Source organism: Daucus carota, chromosome 2 (assembly GCF_001625215.2).
Source record: "Daucus carota subsp. sativus chromosome 2, DH1 v3.0, whole genome shotgun sequence".
NCBI lineage: Eukaryota > Viridiplantae > Streptophyta > Magnoliopsida > Apiales > Apiaceae > Daucus > Daucus carota.
The window spans coordinates 22,925,220-22,944,420 of NC_030382.2; the positions used below are offsets into that span (position 1 = coordinate 22,925,220).

Below are 19,201 nucleotides of genomic sequence, written 5' to 3' on the forward strand. Positions count from 1 at the left end.
AAAATGGTTATATGGTACATGGGTGTTACATTTAGTTGGTATCAGAGCGAGGTTATGACCTCTAGGGCATAGAAGTACGTTTAGGATTTTTGAGTGATATAGTATCTAAGATATGTTTATATGTGCAGAAGGCAATGGAAGGAGCATCCAATGAACAGGCTTGTTAGGTCCAGAAACGATTGTAGAAGGGGGGGTTGAATACAATCGTCACTAAAAATCGTGGCGGAATAATCTGATTTGAATTAAACTTGTTAATCAGATTTTAATTAATTAATATAACAATGTTTTAAGTCGTTATATAATTAATAAGGTTCGTTTTAATGTCCACTAAAGTTCGTAGAATAAATTCGACAGGATGTATTCTAGTTTAGTGATTAAAACAACCGAGTGATCAAAGCACAAAAAACTGTGGATATAACAATTGCAAGTTACAAACAACTTGAAAGCTTTTACAATGCTTGAACAACATAGAAATGAAGAAGTGAAGCCATATATATAGGCAAAGCACTTGGAACTAGGTATGACATTGAAAGGAATGACTTTCTAGCTTAGATATGACATTTAAACACAAAGCCATGCCATAGAACAAAGAAGGAATGACATAAATAAACAAAGTCATACTGCCAGGGGCGGTATGACTTTCTTGCTTGGCCTTCAAGGGTTACCAGACATGACTTATACAGCAAAAGCCATGAGCACACAATCGGTATGACATATAATGTCATAATGGCCTAAACGGTGTGACATTACAAAGTCATACACACGTAAGTCATACACACAACAGAATGCCATACGGATTAACACGGTATGACATTTGAAATGTCATATACCTTCACACGGTATGACTTAAGGAAGTCAGGCAGAGAAAGCCATGGAACAGGACACGGTATGACTTTTATAAGCAAAGTCATACCGACTGCTAAAGTCAGTATGATTAACACGGTATGACATTGTTTAACAAAGTCATACCGAGTTATAAAATGCATAAAACATGTAATTTTTAATTGAATAAATATTCAATAATTACTCACTTAATTATATTAATTATATAAATTCATAAATTAAATTAATTCGAAGGTGAATCAATTTAATAAATAAATTATACAACTAATTTAATTATTTGATAAGTGAAATAATTAAAGAAATACTTATAAAATTATATTCCTTCAGCAGCAGGGACTCCCGACTTGTTTAAACGTTGCCGATCTTTGTCTTGATTGAACGGCCACTTATAGTTGATGCATAACACTTATTCTGAGTAGCTGACACACAAATGTACTGTCTGGTTCATCTGTATCTAGCTGAATTAAATATTCTTGATCAAATAAACATTTGAGACGTGGCTTGTTCGTCGATTCTTTGTCTTCGTAGTTCTTCTTCATTAGTAACAATAGTATGGAATCTTCTGAATAAATAAAGTATTTAAAACTTTATACCTTCTGGACTTCTGGACGTGCTACAAAAGATTATTTGTACACTGAGGCTTGAACATATTAATGAACTTCTTCCAGTGGTGTGCAGCAGCATCCTGAAATTCTTCAGACATATAATTTCAATAAATCACTTGACGTTATTCGTACGGATTCCTTCAACAGTACTTGCTATTTACCTTGTTTTCTTATCAAAGTTGAGTTGGTACCTCTTTAATTACAAATAGGCTAAACATATGCCTTTCAATCTCCCCCTATTTGTTTGTTAACATAACATGCAAATTATCGAGAGGATAACTCAACTAACTGATAAGACAAAGGATTAAACATGAATTGTAAATAGCAAAAAGTTTCTGGTATTTCATTAAACATTCACCAGAATTCAAACGATTACAATAGATTACAAAAGGATGTTCTTATTGAACATATATTACAAATCCCTAATGAATCTAAAGATCAACTTCTCCTTCTTCGATATCAGAAGTGTGAAGGATAGGAGTTGACGGTTCTTCCCTGGTTGGCACTTCAGATGTAGTGGATTCACCACGCTTCTTTCGTTCCTTTGCCAGAGCCAGTTGATGTAGTACTTCCAAATCCACAGGGTCTTCGCGGAAGTCTGATGGCTGAGATTTTGTAACATTTTTCATCCTTCGAAAGTACTGAGCAACATTATTTCGAGTGCAGTGAGCAAGAATCACATCATCAGCATCAGACTTAGCTTTAGAAGCAAAGCCCTTGGTTCTTAAAAGGGTGGAGGCAAGATCAAGTTGCTTAGCGGGATACTTCGGCAAGGCTTCTTCGTTGAGATAGACAGTGCTGAAGATCTCCTTGTGAACGAACTTAACACCGTACAGATTCCTAACAACCTGAGGACTGTTGAATACAGCACATTCCAGCAGTTTGTCACGAAGGAGTTCGTTCAGGTTGGAGCTACGCTTTACCTTGTTCCGAAGCACCCAGAGCTCGGATACAGAAAATGATTTCAAAGATTCGATAGATAGTCTGAAAGAACCATTCCTCTGTGTATAGGCAATTAGCTCCCACTGTTCTAGCAGATTGTTGACTCCCACAGTCAAATAATTCAATTCCAAAGCAAAGGCATGCATAAAGACATCCTCGTCAGGGTTTACCTCTCGAAGATCATAGATCAGAGATAAGAACTTCTTGTCGTTGAAATGTTCCCTTTGAGGTCCATTGAATATCCTTTTTTCAATGTCCCAGCTTTTTCCAACTTTCCTTTGAATATCAAGATTCTTCTGCTTGCACGCAGCATCATAGATTTTCTGTTTCTCGATCCTGATTTGCTCTTCTGTGATCAACTTGTCCTCTAGAAGTTTTTGGAAATCACGAAGCTTACGCTTCCTAGCTTCATTTTCAGCTTTGAACTTCCGGACATTCTCCTCATGCTCTAGATCAACAGGTTCTTCATCCTGAAACAAATAACCTTCATCAAATTTACCTTCTTCTTCTGCCTGACGATAGGTAGCATCGAAGATGTCATCATCATCCATATCATTAGGATAGTCATCATAACTATCAGAGTTGAAAACATTGTCGGACTGATGTAACGGTTCTTTGCCTTTTGATTTATCAGATTCTTTGTCAGGGGCGGATCCAGAAGTGGTATTTCCCTTGTTGCTTTGATTTGAGCTATTGCCTCTATCATCCCTGTCACCTTTGTCTTCTCTATTCTCCTCCTTAGTTGAGGGATCCTCTCCGGAGGGTTGATCATCAGACTTGTTGGAGTTCCTGAGGAGTTGATCTAGTTTGCTGTCGATTGTCTCAAACTTAGACATGTAAAGTTCATGATTGGATCTCATCTCAACAGCTAACTCATGAATTTCCTCTTTAAGCTCATCCCTGTAAGAGCTGGATGGCCTCTCCTCAGCTTTTTCTGCTGGGGTCACCAACTGTGCACCCTTCAACTTTTCATTCTCAGCTATCATTCTGGCAAGCTCAGCTCTTAGCTTTGCCATTTGTTCCTCAAACAGAGCAGGGTCAGTGTGTACACTCACCTCACGTACACTCAAAGCTGTTTCACTAGCCTCACGTGCATGTGTCTCGCTCGGTGTTTGCCTTACATCACTCTGTTCATTCACTCTGCTTGCTGTACCTGTATATACTACCAATGTCCCCTGAGATGGGTTCAAAGGTAGTGGAGGAACAAATTGTCCTCCGGACGCCTGTGAGGGCAGATTAACTTGCACGCTGCCAAGTTCCGCCTGATCAGAAAAGAAAGTGTGATGAGCAAAGTTTTCATATATAATACATTGATTTTGAAAATCTGTGCACTCAGTAAACATAGTAACCTGTGTATCTGTTTGGGCTTGCACTAGCGTGAGTGCTAGCGCAGTGCTTGACTCTGTACAAGTTACCGCCGCCGGACGGTCAATTTCAATGGCCTCATCCTGTAGAGAGAATGGGTCCAGAGACTGTTTTATTGCCATTTCAAAATCTAAACCTTGTTGGGAAGGTAAAGATGAAGCTGCAGTTGTCTCCATGGCTTCCACCCTTTGCTTCTTTGAGGGAGACAAAGCTGCGGGTTGACTCATTAAATTACTCGTACTCCGTTTCCTTGCAAATTTACGAACAGGTTGCATTGAAGTGTTGGTTGATGTGTTTGGAGAAACGAGAGTTTGTTGAATTGAATCATCAGCTAGGTTATGAACCTGTGTGTTGTCAGGTTCATTGCTGGTAGGCTGGAAAACAAAATCAAGGTCACAAACAAGATCACAACCATAATCTGACGTATCAACATTAAAATTAGATGATAAGTTAGAAAGTACCTGAGCTACCTGTAGGTCCTGACGGAAGGACTGCAGCTCCTGGTTGATCGGAGAGTGAGAGGGAAGGGGTTGTGAGGTGGATTGTGTTTGTGGTATGATTTGGGATTGTGTTTGGTATGGTAGAGGTTCAGATGAAGATGGTTGATTCTCGAAGAGATCATAATCCAAAGTTTGATCTTCAAATGAAGGGATAGATTGTTGTTGTTGATGGATAGGGGAGTGATATAATGATTGGTTGGATGAATGGTGTGAAGACTGTGCTTCTTGAGATTGTTGAGGTGAATGCTGTTGTTGTTGTTGTTGTAGAAGTTGTTGTTGATGGTGTTGTGCAGGTTGTTGAATCTGCAGGGGTTGAGGTTCTTGAGGTTGCTGTTGCTGTTGCTGTTGTTGAGGTTGTTGCTGAGGTTGAGGTGGAGGAGCCACAACAAGTTGATACAACTGAAGAGGAGCATTGAACATTTGTAGCATGTAAGGAGTGGTGACAAGGGGAATAGCTGCAAATTTGTTCTTGTTATCCAACTGAGTCATTAATTTGGTACAGGCACGAGGAACTGGTGCCACAGGAGAGTTGGAGTAGTGTTCCTTCTCAGCGTCAGTCATTTTATCATTGAGAAATAACATGATAAAGCGAGGATAAAAGCATGCAACCTTCGCGTTCTGTTCAACAGATCTGTTCCTTAGCGGTCCCAACTTGGAAATAATGGCTTGCAGTATAAGCTTACCAAAGTTGATTGGACGATTATAGACAATACTGAACCCAATCTTCTGAAGCAAAGAAGTTATGACATTAAAGTTCTTGCGAGTGGTCGGAGCAAACACTTTAGCCAAAGTGTCGAAGAAGAGGTCCCACTCAGGCTTCAGATTGCCTTTCAACATCCTAGGCAAATTGATCTCTCCCTGATATAAGATTGTCTCAAAGAATTGGGTGAGTTCAGCTTCAGTAGGGAGTTCAGCAAAATTCTCCCTCGGAAATCCAAGTACCCTTTCACATCATCAGTGGAGATGTGAATGGTACGTCCTCCATGTACTTCTCCAGACATACGATAATTATCCAAAAACGTAGTATTTAATGCTGAAGAGTAGAAACCTTGGGTCGGTTGAATCTGGAGTTCTGCAGAAGCTGTAATAGCAGTGCTGACGAGCGACTGACTATTCAGAAAACGGACCCACGGCCTAAAACGAGCCAAACTAGCTTCCGGGTCGAAAAATCCATTCAAATTAGTCTCCTCGATAACAAAGCGACCGGCCATTTTTAAAATTAAAAATTGAATTAAGTGAGAATTTTTCAAATAAAATTTTAATTTTCAAATTTCTCACAAATTTCAATTAATAATTAAATATTAATCAATTAATTAATTAATAATTCGAATTAATTGAGTAAATTCGAATTAAAACTTAATTAATCTTAAAATGGCTTAATATCAGTCCCAAACACGGCCTTAATCTCCACTTAATCCAAAAAATCCCCAAAAAGCTTCACAAAACCCTGAATTCGAAATGAAGGAAGGAGGGTTTCTAAAACTTATTAATCAATCCACCACATATCACTCCAAAAGGGTAAACCTCAGTCAAACAATCACAGAACCGTCCTAGAAGCGTCCAGAATCGTTCGAACTCGGTGCAAATCGGTGACTCGTTCGAACTCGCGAAAACAGGTTTGAAACTCGGTGAAAATCCGGCAGCAATTCGAGATGATTTTGGGATTAAAATTAGTGACCAACAAGCATTAAGCTTGTACAACAGTAACCAGCAAGTTTTACTAACAAAACTTGAAAAAGTCGAAGCTTGGATCAATGGAAGAGATGCATATGCGAGTGTGTGTGTTGTGAAGGAGATGAAATGAAGGTATGACATTCAATTGGTAAGTCATATGGGTTTTGAGTAACCGGTATGACTTTCGAAGGAAAAGTCATACCGAAATTTCCAATATGACTTCGCAAGGTTGTGCGGTATGACATATCTCAGCAAAGTCATACCGAGAAAGGTAGGTGAGATGGTTGCATTCGGTATGACTTTCTTTTGGAAAGTCATACCGCATTATGACGAGTGTGAAGGAAGCTAGGCGGTATGACTTTCTAATACAAAGTCATACCGAGATTTAAAACCAGATTTAATAAAACAAAATAAACATATTATGATTTTTGATTATTTAAAACAATAAAACCTTTTGCACATATAATCAAAAATCTAATACACATAATATATAAAATTTTACACATATATTTTATAAAATTCAACTTTAATTAAATATAAACACTTATGAATTTAACTTTAATTCATTAAAATGAATTAACTTAAAATCAAATATTTATGCTTAATTAATTTTGAAAAATACAGAATAAATACATATAATTATCTAAATGCACAGAGAATATTACAGGTGAGTATGCAGCACTTAGAAAATTATAGAGACATATATGAACATGCATAAATACACATAAAATTATCAGTTAATTTACAAACAATTATATAAAAACTAATAAAATAGATATAATTACATAGAAAATTCACAAAAATATATAATAATATATAAAATACATATAAAATATATACAAAGAGAATCATGGCATATTTAACATCCCTAGCTCACAAACCAACTTAGAGAAAGTGGATTCATCAAGTGGTTTAGTGAAGATGTCTGCAATCTGATCAGCTGTGGGTACGAAATGTAACACCACAGTACCATTCATGACATGTTCTCGAATGAAATGATACCTGATATCTATGTGCTTGGTCCTGGAGTGTTGCACTGGATTGTTTGAAATGGCTATGGCACTGGTGTTGTCACAAAATATTGAAATTTTGTCGACTGAAATACCATAATCATTTAATTGATTCCTGATCCAGAGAATCTGAGCACAACAACTTCCAGCAGCTATGTACTCAGCTTCAGCAGTAGAAGTGGACACTGAGTGTTGCTTCTTGCTGTACCAGGAAACCAACCGACGTCCTAGAAATTGACAGCTTCCAGACGTACTCTTTCTATCAATCCTGCAACCTGCATAATCAGAATCTGTATAGCCGGTTAAGTCAAAACCAGTATTCTTAGGGTACCAAATACCTAAACCAGGTGTACCCTTAAGATATCTAAAGATTCTTTTGACGGCTATAAGATGTGATTCTTTAGGATCAGCCTGAAACCTAGCACACAGACATGTTGCAAACATAATATCTGGTCTACTAGTAGTGAGATAGAGTAATGAGCCAATCATACCTCGATAGCTTGAGATATCAACTTTCTTACCATGTCAGAGAGGGTGTCATACCATGTCCTTGGTGACTGCTTGAGCCCATAGACAGCTTTGAATAGGAAGTACGCAAAATCAGCAAATTCTGGATTTTCAAAGCCAGGGGGCTGTTCCAGATATACTTCTTCTTCCAGCTTTCCATTCAGAAATGCACTTTTCACATCCATCTGATAAACTTTGAAGTTGGAGTGTGCAACAAATGCAAGAAATATTCTGATGGCTTCAAGACGAGCAACTGGAGCATAGGTTTCATCATAATCAATTCCTTCTTCCTGAGAATAACCTTTTGCAACCAGTCTGGCTTTGTTTCTCACAACAATGCCATCACCATCTAACTTGTTACAGAAGACCCATCTAGCTCCAATTGTAGACTTTCCTTTTGGTCTTGGAACCAGGGCCCAGACTTCTTGTCTCTCAAATTGATTGAGTTTTTCTTGCCTAGCAAGAACCCAATCAGGATCAGCAAGTGCTTCATCTAGTTTCTTTGGTTCTAGTTGAGATAAAAATCCAGAAAATAAACATTCGTTAGATGTAGCACTTCTAGTCCTTACACCAACATCAGGATCACCAATAATCAGATCAAAGGGATGATCTCTGCTCCAAATCCTTTCCCTTGGAAGTTGTGTCCTTGATGATTCAGCAGTATTATCATTAGGCTGATGTGTATGACTAGTTGATCCACCAGCTCCCCCTGAGTTGTTGCCAGGATGACTTGATGATCCACCACTAGCATCAGTGGAATCTCCAGCATTATTGCCATTTCCTCCACCATTGCCTGGATCATTATCATTATTGTCATCACCTGTTGCAACCTCAGGTGGAACATCATCATCTGAATCAGAATCTGGATAGTTGTCAAACTTCAGAGATTCAGATGGATCAGCAGATTGTAAACTTGGGAGTTTAGTGTCATCAAATGTAACATTGACACTAACTTTCACTGACAGAGTATTAATTACAAAAACTCTATAAGCATTATTAGTATAACCAACAAAGATTCCTTCAGATGCCTTTGGCTCAAACTTGTTCAAGTTCTCTTCTCCATCCTTGAGAACATAACACTTGGCTCCGAAGACATGAAGATGTTTAACATAAGGTTTCTTGTTGTCATACATATGAAATGGAGTTTTCATATGATCCTTATTGATCAAAGTTCTATTCTGGGTATAGCAGGCAGTAGACACAGCTTCAGTCCAAAAGTACAGTGGAAGCTTTGCTTCAGCAATCATAGTCCTTGCAGCTTCAATCAGTGTACGATTCTTTCTTTCGACGACTCCATTTTGCTGAGGAGTCCTTGGTGCTGAATACTGCCTTCTAATTCCCTTTTCAGAGTAAAAGTTGATTAGAGTTTGATTCTTGAATTCTGTGCCATTATCTGACCTTACAGCTTTCACTGGCACACCTTTATCCAATTCAACTAACTTTATATGATCAATCACTGTCATCGGGGTTTCATCCTTAGAAGCCAGGAAGTAAACCCAAGTAAATTTCGAGAAGTCATCCACAATAACCAAGGCATATCTTCCTCCATCAATTGATGCAACATTCACGGGGCCAAACAAATCCATATGCAGTAAGTGAAGTGGATTTGTAATGGTATTGATGGTCTTGCCTTTGTGAGATGCTCTCTTCGCTTTTCCTTCCTGACAAGCTTCACAGAGATCATCAGTTGAGAATTCCAGGGAAGGCAAACCTCTCACTAGATCTCTCTTGACTAGAGAGTTCATGGTTTTGAAGTTGAGGTGTGAGAGCTTCTTATGCCATAACCAACTATCTTCAGCAGACGCTTTGGCGTATAAACAGTGAACTTCGTTTCCTGGTCCTGAAGACAAATCAGCTACGAATATATTGCCTTTCCTTATGCCACATAGTGAAGGACGCTTATCCTTGATATGTTTAATGATACATATCTCCTTTTCAAAATGAACATAATATCCTTTGTCACAAAATTGACTGACACTCAGGAGATTATGTTGAAGTCCTTCAACTATTGCAATATCTTCTATGATGATCCTTCCAATTTTGTACTTGCCATATCCCACAGTACGACCTTTGCTATTATCAGCAAAACTGACTGTTGGGCCAGCTCCTTCTCTTATGTCTTCCAGCAGGGATCTGTTGCTAGTCATGTGCATTGACGCTCCACTGTCAAGCACCTAAGTAACTCGTACAATTCCACTGGCACCCTGCAAAAGACAACTTGATTAAACCTTCTTTGGGACCCACACTTGATTGGGTCCAGCAAATTTAAAGAATTGATTTCTATCAGGTAATACAACAGAGCCTCTTGGACTGATACTTGGTTCTGATTTGACTGAACTTACTTCCTTAACAACAGCCTTATAAACCTTGGTTTTAGGCTTTGGAACATAAGTCTCCTTCCTAACACGAGGAGGACTAGCAGTCTTTGATCTAGCATGCTTATTGTTTGTGTGTTGTCTAGGAGATGTGTTTTCATTTTTAGCATGCAAATTTCTAAAATAAGCAGACATCATATTGAAAGCACAAGTCATGCATTTATCAACACCACAACATTTATGACATGCATCAAAAACAGGAACAACAGGAATATCAGTCACAAAAGTAGGAACATCAATAGATTCTACTCTAACCTTGTTAACAGATTTAAAGTTCTCAGTAGAATGACATCTATTGTTCTTGTTCTTACTATTCACAAAATTATTAGGCTTGTTGAATTTAGTTCTCTCAGAGTTGACACCTAAACCAGCTTTAGGCAACCTAACATTGCCTTTCACTTTGATTGGTTTCAGTGATGTCAGGATCTCATCTCTCTTCTCATTACTCTATTTCATTTTAAGGTCTTCCTGTTTGAGTTTATATCTAATGACAACAGGAGTTTCTAACAGAGGTTCAGCTTCTGAGGATTTGAACAGGGGTTGAGGGGAATCTTTCAAAACAAAAGGGATTCATCTCTCCTCAGCACTCTTCTTAAAGGGAGTAATGTTACTAGCCTTACCTACAGATTTATTATAGTCAAAACCTATTCCAACAGTTCTCTTGATCTCTTGTTTATCATTAAGTTCTTTGACTATAGTGGAGGCATCCTTAAAGGCTTTACATTTCACTTTCTCTTCGTCTAGCTGAAGTCTTAAAGCAATCTCACCTTTCTCTAGAACTCTGACTTTAGCACATTGTAATCCTAAATCCATAGTCAGTTGTTCTATTTTAGGTTTTAATACATTCATCTCATTCATTTTATAAGCATGAATATCTAAGACTAGTGTATCAATTTTAAGATTGGAAGCTTTCAACTTTTTAATAGCATCATCTCTTTCAAGTCCTAATTGCATAAAAAGTTTAGGGCATGTAGGATCTACCTGAAAGCTTCCAGCAGGAGGAGGTGAAGATGATCCAGCATTAGCCATAAGAGCAACATTCCCTAGCTGCTTCTCTTCATCACTATCTGTATCATCCCAGCTTTTCCCTTCTGCCAGATAAGACTTGCTTTTGAAACTTTGATTTCCAGAAGTACCCTGATGCTTTCTCACTAGTGCATCATACTTCTGCTTCAGCTCGTCGTACAAATCTTTTCTCTTTCCTTGAACCTTGGGCTGTTTGCATTCAGTTGCAAAGTGTCCTGGTTCACCACAGTTAAAGCATTTGAACTTGATTCTATCCACCATCCCAGTCTTGTATCCTCCTTTGCTCGTAGAAGATGAATAACCTCCTTTTTGAAACCTGTTCACAGTAGGTTTGTACTTGTAGGAGGGATTCTTCCTGAATCTCATGTTTCCAAACTTCTTGGCAAACAGTGATAGAGATTGATCTTCTAATTGTTCTAGCTCTTCCATTGTATAGAACTCTTCGTCACCACTGGAAGAAGCAGTCTGACCCATCTCAGGTACAACAAATTCCTGAGTGGTTTTAGAAGGAACAACAACATCCTTCTTCTCTTCCGGTACAGGTGACTCAACAACTAGAGCTCTCGAATGGTTCAGTGTTTTACCCCAGCCATATCTCTGTTTACTTTGAACTTTTTCAAGTTCATAAGTTTTCAACACTCCGTAGAGTCTCTCCAGAGATATCTCATTCAGATCTCTGCTTTCCCTGATGGCAGTGATTCTGTGTTCCAGATGTTCAGGAAGTGTTAAGAGAAATTTCATGTTGACCTCTTTCTTGTCGTAGTATTTCCCATTTAAATTTAAATTATTAATCAGATTATTAAGTCTGATAAACACTTCTGAAATCCCTTCTCCGGGATTGGAACCAAACTGTTCATACTGAGCCATCAGTATCTCTTTCTTGTTTTTTCTAACTTCATCTGAGCCTTCATTGATGATCTCTAAGTATCCCAGATTTGCTTGGCGTTTGTACAATTAACAACAGCATTGTACATTACTGGATCTAGAGATTCCACCAAAATTAGTTGAAGAGCGTCATCTAAGTTCATCTGTTCACCCTCTTCATCTGTGTACTCATGAAGTTCTTTCGAAATGGTCTGATGAGGTATTAACACACCTTCTTCTTCGTGTGCTAATATGACTTTCATCGGAATAGAAACACCTTTGTTTAATATCCCGATATATTTTCTGTTGGCTGTGCGGAGGAATAATAACATGTGCCTCTTCCATAGGCTAAAGTGTTCCTTGCTGAACGGTGGGATTTTGATGCTACTGATTTTCTGTGTACTCATGTTTAAGGATTTGAAGTGAATAGTGTTTGGATGAGATTTGGATTTTTGAAAGAAAAATATTTTAAATCAGAATTAATTTTTTGGAATAAAATTAATTCGAATAAAAAATATTTGGATGTTATAGAGTGTGTATAGGATCTGATACTGAAAAATGGTATCAACCGCTCTGATACCAATTGTTAGGTCCAGAAACGATTGTAGAAGGGGAGGGGGGGTTGAATACAATCGTCATTAAAAATCGCGGCGGAATAATCTGATTTGAATTAAACTTGTTAATCAGATTTTAATTAATTAATATAACAATGTTTTAAGTCGTTATATAAATAATAAGGTTCGTTTTAATGTCCACTAAAGTTCGTAGAATAAATTCGACAGGATGTATTCTAGTTTAGTGATTAAAACAACCGAGTGATCAAAGCACAGAAAACTGTGGATATAACAATTGCAAGTTACAAACAACTTGAAAGCTTTTACAATGCTTGAACAACATAGAAATGAAGAAGTGAAGCCATATATATAGGCAAAGCACTTGGAACTAGGTATGACATTGAAAGGAATGACTTTCTAGCTTAGATATGACATTTAAACACAAAGCCATGCCATAGAACAAAGAAGGAATGACATAAATAAACAAAGTCATACTGCCAGGGGCGGTATGACTTTCTTGCTTGGCCTTCAAGGGTTACCAGACATGACTTATACAGCAAAAGCCATGAGCACACAATCGGTAGGACATATAATGTCATAATGGCCTAAACGGTATGTCATTACAAAGTCATACACACGTAAGTCATACACACAACAGAATGCCATACGGATTAACACGGTATGACATTTGAAATGTCATATACCTTCACACGGTACGACTTAAGGAAGTCAGGAAGAGAAAGCCATGGAACAGGATACGGTATGACTTTTAAAAGCAAAGTCATACCGACTGCTAAAGTCAGTATGATTAACACGGTATGACATTGTTTAACAAAGTCATACCGAGTTATAAAATGCATAAAACATGTAATTTTTAATTAAATAAATATTCAATAATTACTCACTTAATTATATTAATTATATAAATTCATAAATTAAATTAATTCGAAGGTGAATCAATTTAATAAATAAATTATACAACTAATTTAATTATTTGATAAGTGAAATAATTAAAGAAATACTTATAAAATTATATTCCTTCGGCAGCAGGGACTCCCGACTTGTTTAAAAGTTGCAGATCTTTGTCTTGATTGAACGGCCACTTATAGTTGATGCAGAACACTTATTCTGAGTAGCTGACACACAAATGTACTGTCTAGTTCATCTGTATCTAGCTGAATTAAATATTCTTGATCAAATAAACATTTGAGACGTGGCTTGTTTGTCGATTCTTTGTCTTCGTAGTTCTTCTTCATTAGTAACAATAGTATGGAATCTTCTGAATAAATAAAGTATTTAAAACTTTATACCTTCTGGACTTCTGGACGTGCAACAAAAGATTATTTGTACACTGAGGCTTGAACATATTAATGAACTTCTTCCAGTGGTGTGCAGCAGCATCCTGAAATTCTTCAGACATATAATTTCAATAAATCACTTGACGTTATTCGTACGGATTCCTTCAACAGTATTTGCTATTTACCTTGCTTTCTTATCAGAGTTGAGTTGGTACCTCTTTAATTACAAATAAGCTAAACATATGCCTTTCAAAGCTGCACAAAGGAGTCTAGCTGACCATCAACCATCTGGCAGTGGATCCCATACTCCACATGAGTCTAGACACGAGGAGTCTATACCTATTCCACAAGAATCTAGGCATGAGGCCACTGTAGAAGTAGAAAGGCCAGTACCTGAGCAGCAAGTTATGTCACAACCCCAAGTTGTTCGTAGGAATGCACCAGTTAAACGGAATTATAACGAACTTAGAAAGCTAGGGGCGACTGATTTCTGTGGTACCGTAGATCCAACTGAAGCTGAGTCATGGTTAAAAAGGACAAAGAGAGTGTTTAATATGATGCATTGTGGAGACGAAGAGAAGTTTGATTATGCAGTATCCTTACTCCAAGATGACGCTTAAGATTGGTGGGAGACTGTTCCTCACTCAAATGCTCAACCACCAAAACTTACTTGGGATGATTTTCAGCGAGAGTTTAAAGATAAGTATATGCCAGAGATCTATAGGGATGAGAAACAAAGAGAGTTCTTGAATTTGAAGCAAGGAAATATGACGGTAGCTGAGTACGAAGTCAAGTTCACCCAATTGTCCCGATATGCCTCGTCAATGGTGGCAACTGAGAGGGACAAATGTAGACATTTTGAGGAAGGTCTCAAGTATGAGATCAGGAGTAAAATTACTATTGGAGAACTTAGGAGTTATACAGATTTGAGGGCTGCAGCGATTCGAGCTGAACGCTTGATTAAAGAGAAGCCTGCTTTCTTCTCAAAGTCAAAGAGAGAGGGAACAAGATTTGCTGGAGAGGCTGGTGGAAGGCCTAAGAAGCGTCCAAATGTTAGTGCACCCACTAAATCTATTACAAGAGGAGGTTTTTCTGGAGCTCAAAGCGGGAGATTGAATAACCCTCGATCAAATCCAACTGTTAGCCGAGGTTCAAATGTACAGGTGAAGCCAACATGTCAAACTTGCGGGAGGCAATATTTTGGGTATTGTAGAGCTCAAACGGGAGGATGTTATTTGTGTGGGGAACAAGGCCATTTCATTAGAGATTGTCCCAACAAAATGGAAAATGTACAGGCTGTATTTGAACCAAGTGTTCAGAATGTAGAAGTGAAAGGAGTTGGTACATCTTTTGGAAGAGGTAGAGGCAAGAAGGGTACAGGTAGCACTGGGGGAGGCATTGGAAGATCACAGGCTCAAAGTTCAAATCCACCAACCCAGGCACGAGTTTTTGCATTAACGAGAGGAGAGGCTGAACCTGCACCCACTATGCCATAAATGGCTTTCAGCAACATTACAAATACGTTGCCAGAAGCCCATAAACTGTTGCAGCAGACCGAAAATTTTCAATGGCAACAGTTTCTGGCTGTTAGTATTTTCGGCGTTGCCGTAGCTTGCAAAGCCAACAGTTTATATCCAAAGGCAACATCAAAAATTTCGTTGCCAAAAAGGCATAATTTTGAAAAAAAATGTGGGACCCACCAAGCAGTGGGTCCATATATTAGGTCCACTGTTTGGTGGGTCCCACTACTATACTGCGGGGTCCGGCACAATTGCAACAGTTTCTAACATATAACAACTGTAAATATAAAGAAACTACAAGACATTTTATACTAACTGCAATAGTTTTTAAATTATCAAATTAAAAGGTACAGTTTGAATACATAAATTTCCTTCCATTCCAAAATCAACATCCACAATATACATCCCTAGTCCCTACTACTACTTGATGCCAACACTTAACCAAGCAACAAGAATCCGAGCATCGCAAACATTGCAAGTCTTCTTGACCTCCTTTACCTCGAGAAGTGCAGCCTGATCAAGGTCATCTGCTAGTCCCAATGGATCAGATGGACCTCCCGGGTGAAGTTTGTCCTCCAAATCCTATAAATAAAGAGATTTTAAAGTTTTTGCTCCCCAGATCTTACCACTACCAAGGCTCCAACATGATTGTACATATAGATTTATGAAAGAAATTGCATAATTGTACATATAGATTTAAGAAAGAAACTGCGGAAATCACATTTTACAGGACACATTGGTCAACTATTGTCATGAGCATTGAGAATCAGCAAGTAGCTCGTCAACACCAGCTACAAACTGTTCTCTCATCTTAATAAGTTTATCATCCAAGATAGCTGTCATTGCCATGAAACAATTCTTAGCCAGGAATTTTTAGAGCTAACTAAGCTCAGGTCTATCATATTACATTTATATTCTCATCAGTGGAACGCATATCTTTTTTTGCATTTATATTACATTTATATTACATTGCTGATGATATTTTTTAAAGCACTAGAGAATTCATATAACACAGACACGTAGAAAGCTATTCTGAGTATACTTTATATCTGAAGAAGTTTAGAATAGAACAACTGATTCATCGAAAAACAGATATGGTTCCTATAACTCTGTTCTTTCGCTTCCTATATAAAGGAAAGTGCTTAGTCCAAACAAGATCATAACCAAAGTAAATTAGCATTACAAGTGTTGGTAAATGGGAAAAGATCAAGTGAAACCAAGAAAATTAGCATCTCTGGAACTAACTTTAGTATATTGTTTAAAGATAAGCTTGTGAATTCGTGTACCTCTTTATGTGACGATTCCAGCAACTGCATTTTGCTCCCCAGGTCTTAGCACTACCAAGGCTCCAACATTGTGCTAAGTCATCTGCAAATGACATTATACATTGACAAATAATAATGCTATCAATTTACTACCCATTAAGAAATCTGTATAAAAATGACTACAAAGCTTGTGCCTAACTAAGCTACATGAATAAGTGAAGCACAAAGATACATACCGACTTCACAGCATCATATACAAATTACTATTCCTGCCTATTTCAACTAGAGGATATTGCTCAAGAAATATTAAGCTACATATCCTCAAAACACCATCATTCTGGTAACAAAACATCAAGGACAAGCACTGCAATTTTCCTCAGAGATCTGTAATATTAAAGTAGTCATTATATATAGTCTAACAGATAAAAATTAAAAGTTAAAACCATCAAAAAGAAAACAAGTGATAACTATTTCTTCAAAAAAATTTATAATCAATAACTAATGATTCACAGTCTTTCTTACATACTTCTCCCATATGCCAAAAGCTATGAACAAAAATTAAGAAATCATTTACCACTCATAAACACTTTGGCCTGAAATTCTTGGTTCCTTCTTGGGATCCAATCCACCTTTTACCACATCTTCGTATACCACCCGTCATCGAGTAGACGCCGTTGCTGCTCATCCCTACACCGCAACAGTTCCGGCCAGAGTAAAGGTGAGACCGCATGTCAATTCCCTAGCCACACACTACCATTTACCCCAGAAATCAAACAAATCTGGACGCCTCTCGTGTCCAGATCCTCCTGTCAGCTATAATCCCTCCGATTACTGACGGCGTCGCCTCTAAAGCCGTCCTCCGCCGCTAGAAACAAAAACATCACCGCCGCCAAAGAATACCAGTAACCATTATCCCCAATTATACATACAAACTATACATATAGAGATAAACACACGCACACAATTAATCTCACCTCTGATTGAATCGATCGGCCAAATGGGTTTGAGAACCCTAACCTCTGTTTTTATCCCCAAATTGAACCGACTACTCTGCTTGTAAAGTGTAAACTGGATTTAACAAATATAAAAGCTATATATAACAAATAAATGAATTTAGGAGTCCATAAATATTTTTCAAATTTAGAAAAATTCTAAAAATCCCGAATATATTATGTTTGTAAAAATAATATTTTTAAATCATTCTTTTATTTTCACAAATATAGCTTAAAACAATTTTTTAAAATTATTTCACTTTTCGGGCTACTATTCAATTAACGGGGGATAAGTAGGCAAAGATTTGATCACGGAATTGACACTAGATAAAATGTCATTAGAGTGGCCTCAAAGTGACACCTCATAAATAAAATAATAAATATTATTTTTTGGCAACATTTCTTAATATCTATGGCAACATTTTAGAATATTGTTGTGATAGAGAAGAACAAATATACCTACTGCAACAATTAGCAACGGCAACAGCAGGCTAAAACGTTGGGAAAAGCCATCTATGGTGTAGTGACCTGAGGTTATAACGGGTAAAGTTCTCTTATATCAATTAGATGCGTATGCTCTTATCGACCCTGGTTCAACACATTCATTCATATCATCTAAAATGACATCTCACTTGCATAGAAGTCATGAAATACTAGATCTCAAAGTAAATGTTCATACACCACTAGGAGAAGTGGAAGTAGTAGATCAAATATATAGAGACTGTCCTATCCAAATAGGAAATACGGAATTAAACGCAGACTTGATAGTATTGCCTTTTCAAGAGTTTAATATCATACTAGGCATGGATTGGTTGACAAGACATCATGCTAAAGTTGATTGTTATCGAGTCACCAGGACAAGGGAGAGTCGTATTTCAAGGAGAATGTAGGATGATACTTAGTTGTTTAATTTCGGCTATGAGTGCTTTTAAGATGATTAGAAAGGGCTGTGAAGCGTATTTAGCACACGTGGTAGACCCGAACACTAACTCAACTAAACTTGAGATTATTCCAATAGTTCGAGAATTCCCAGATGTGTTTCCAGATGATTTGCTAGGAATGCCACCGGATAGAGACATAGAGTTTAATATTGAGACAGTTCCTGGTAGTACCCCTATTTCTGTTCCTCCTTACCGAATGGCACCCGTAGAGTTAAAAGAGTTAAAGAAGCAGTTGATAGAATTATTGGAAAAAGGTTTTATCCGCCCAAGTGTTTCACCATGGGGAGCGCCAGTATTATTTGTCAAAAAGAAGGATGGAACTATGAGGCTATGTATCGATTATCGAAAATTAAATCAAGTTACGGTTAAGAACAAATATCCATTACCAAGAATAGATGACTTATTTGATCAATTACAAGGGGCTCAAGTGTTTTCAAAGATTGATTTGAGATCATGATATCATCAATTGAAGATTGCCAAGGTAGATATCCCAAAGACTGCATTCCGAACTAGATATGGTCACTTTGAATTTCTAGTTATGCCGTTTGGGTTAACAAATGCTCCAGCTGTGTTTATGGCACTTATGAACAAAGTGTTTCAACCTTTTCAGGATAAATTTGTTATAGTATTCATCGATGACATATTGGTATATTCAAAGAGTAAATCTGAGCATGAAGAGCATTTGAGAACAGCTTTACGAACCTTAAGAGAAAACCAATTATATGCTAAGCTGAGTAAATATGAGTTTTGGTTGGACCATGTCGTATTCCTAGGACATGTTATTTCTAGTAAAGGAATTAAAGTGGACCCAAAGAAAATAGAGGCTATATGGAATTGGGAAGTACCCAAGAATGTTACAGAAGTGAGGAGTTTCCTAGGAATGGCTGGTTATTACAGACGTTTTGTTGAAGGATTTTCTA

The 19,201-nt window shown here is 37.6% G+C and overlaps 1 long non-coding RNA gene across 3 annotated transcripts; it reads right to left on the reverse strand.

The window, feature by feature from the left end:
* Nucleotides 1-15,387: 15,387 nt before the first annotated feature.
* On the reverse strand, nucleotides 15,388-17,859 carry LOC135150574 (uncharacterized). Of its 3 annotated transcripts, none has more exons than XR_010288699.1 (4): nucleotides 17,323-17,859; nucleotides 16,585-17,213; nucleotides 16,370-16,451; nucleotides 15,388-15,665 (listed from the first exon to the last, which is right to left on the reverse strand). It is a non-coding gene; the product is annotated as an uncharacterized LOC135150574 (long non-coding RNA). The 3 variants fall into 3 exon arrangements; XR_010288698.1 differs by having other exon boundaries at nucleotides 16,585-16,732; nucleotides 16,923-17,854; XR_010288697.1 differs by having other exon boundaries at nucleotides 16,585-17,852.
* Between the last annotated feature and the right edge of the window lie 1,342 nt (nucleotides 17,860-19,201).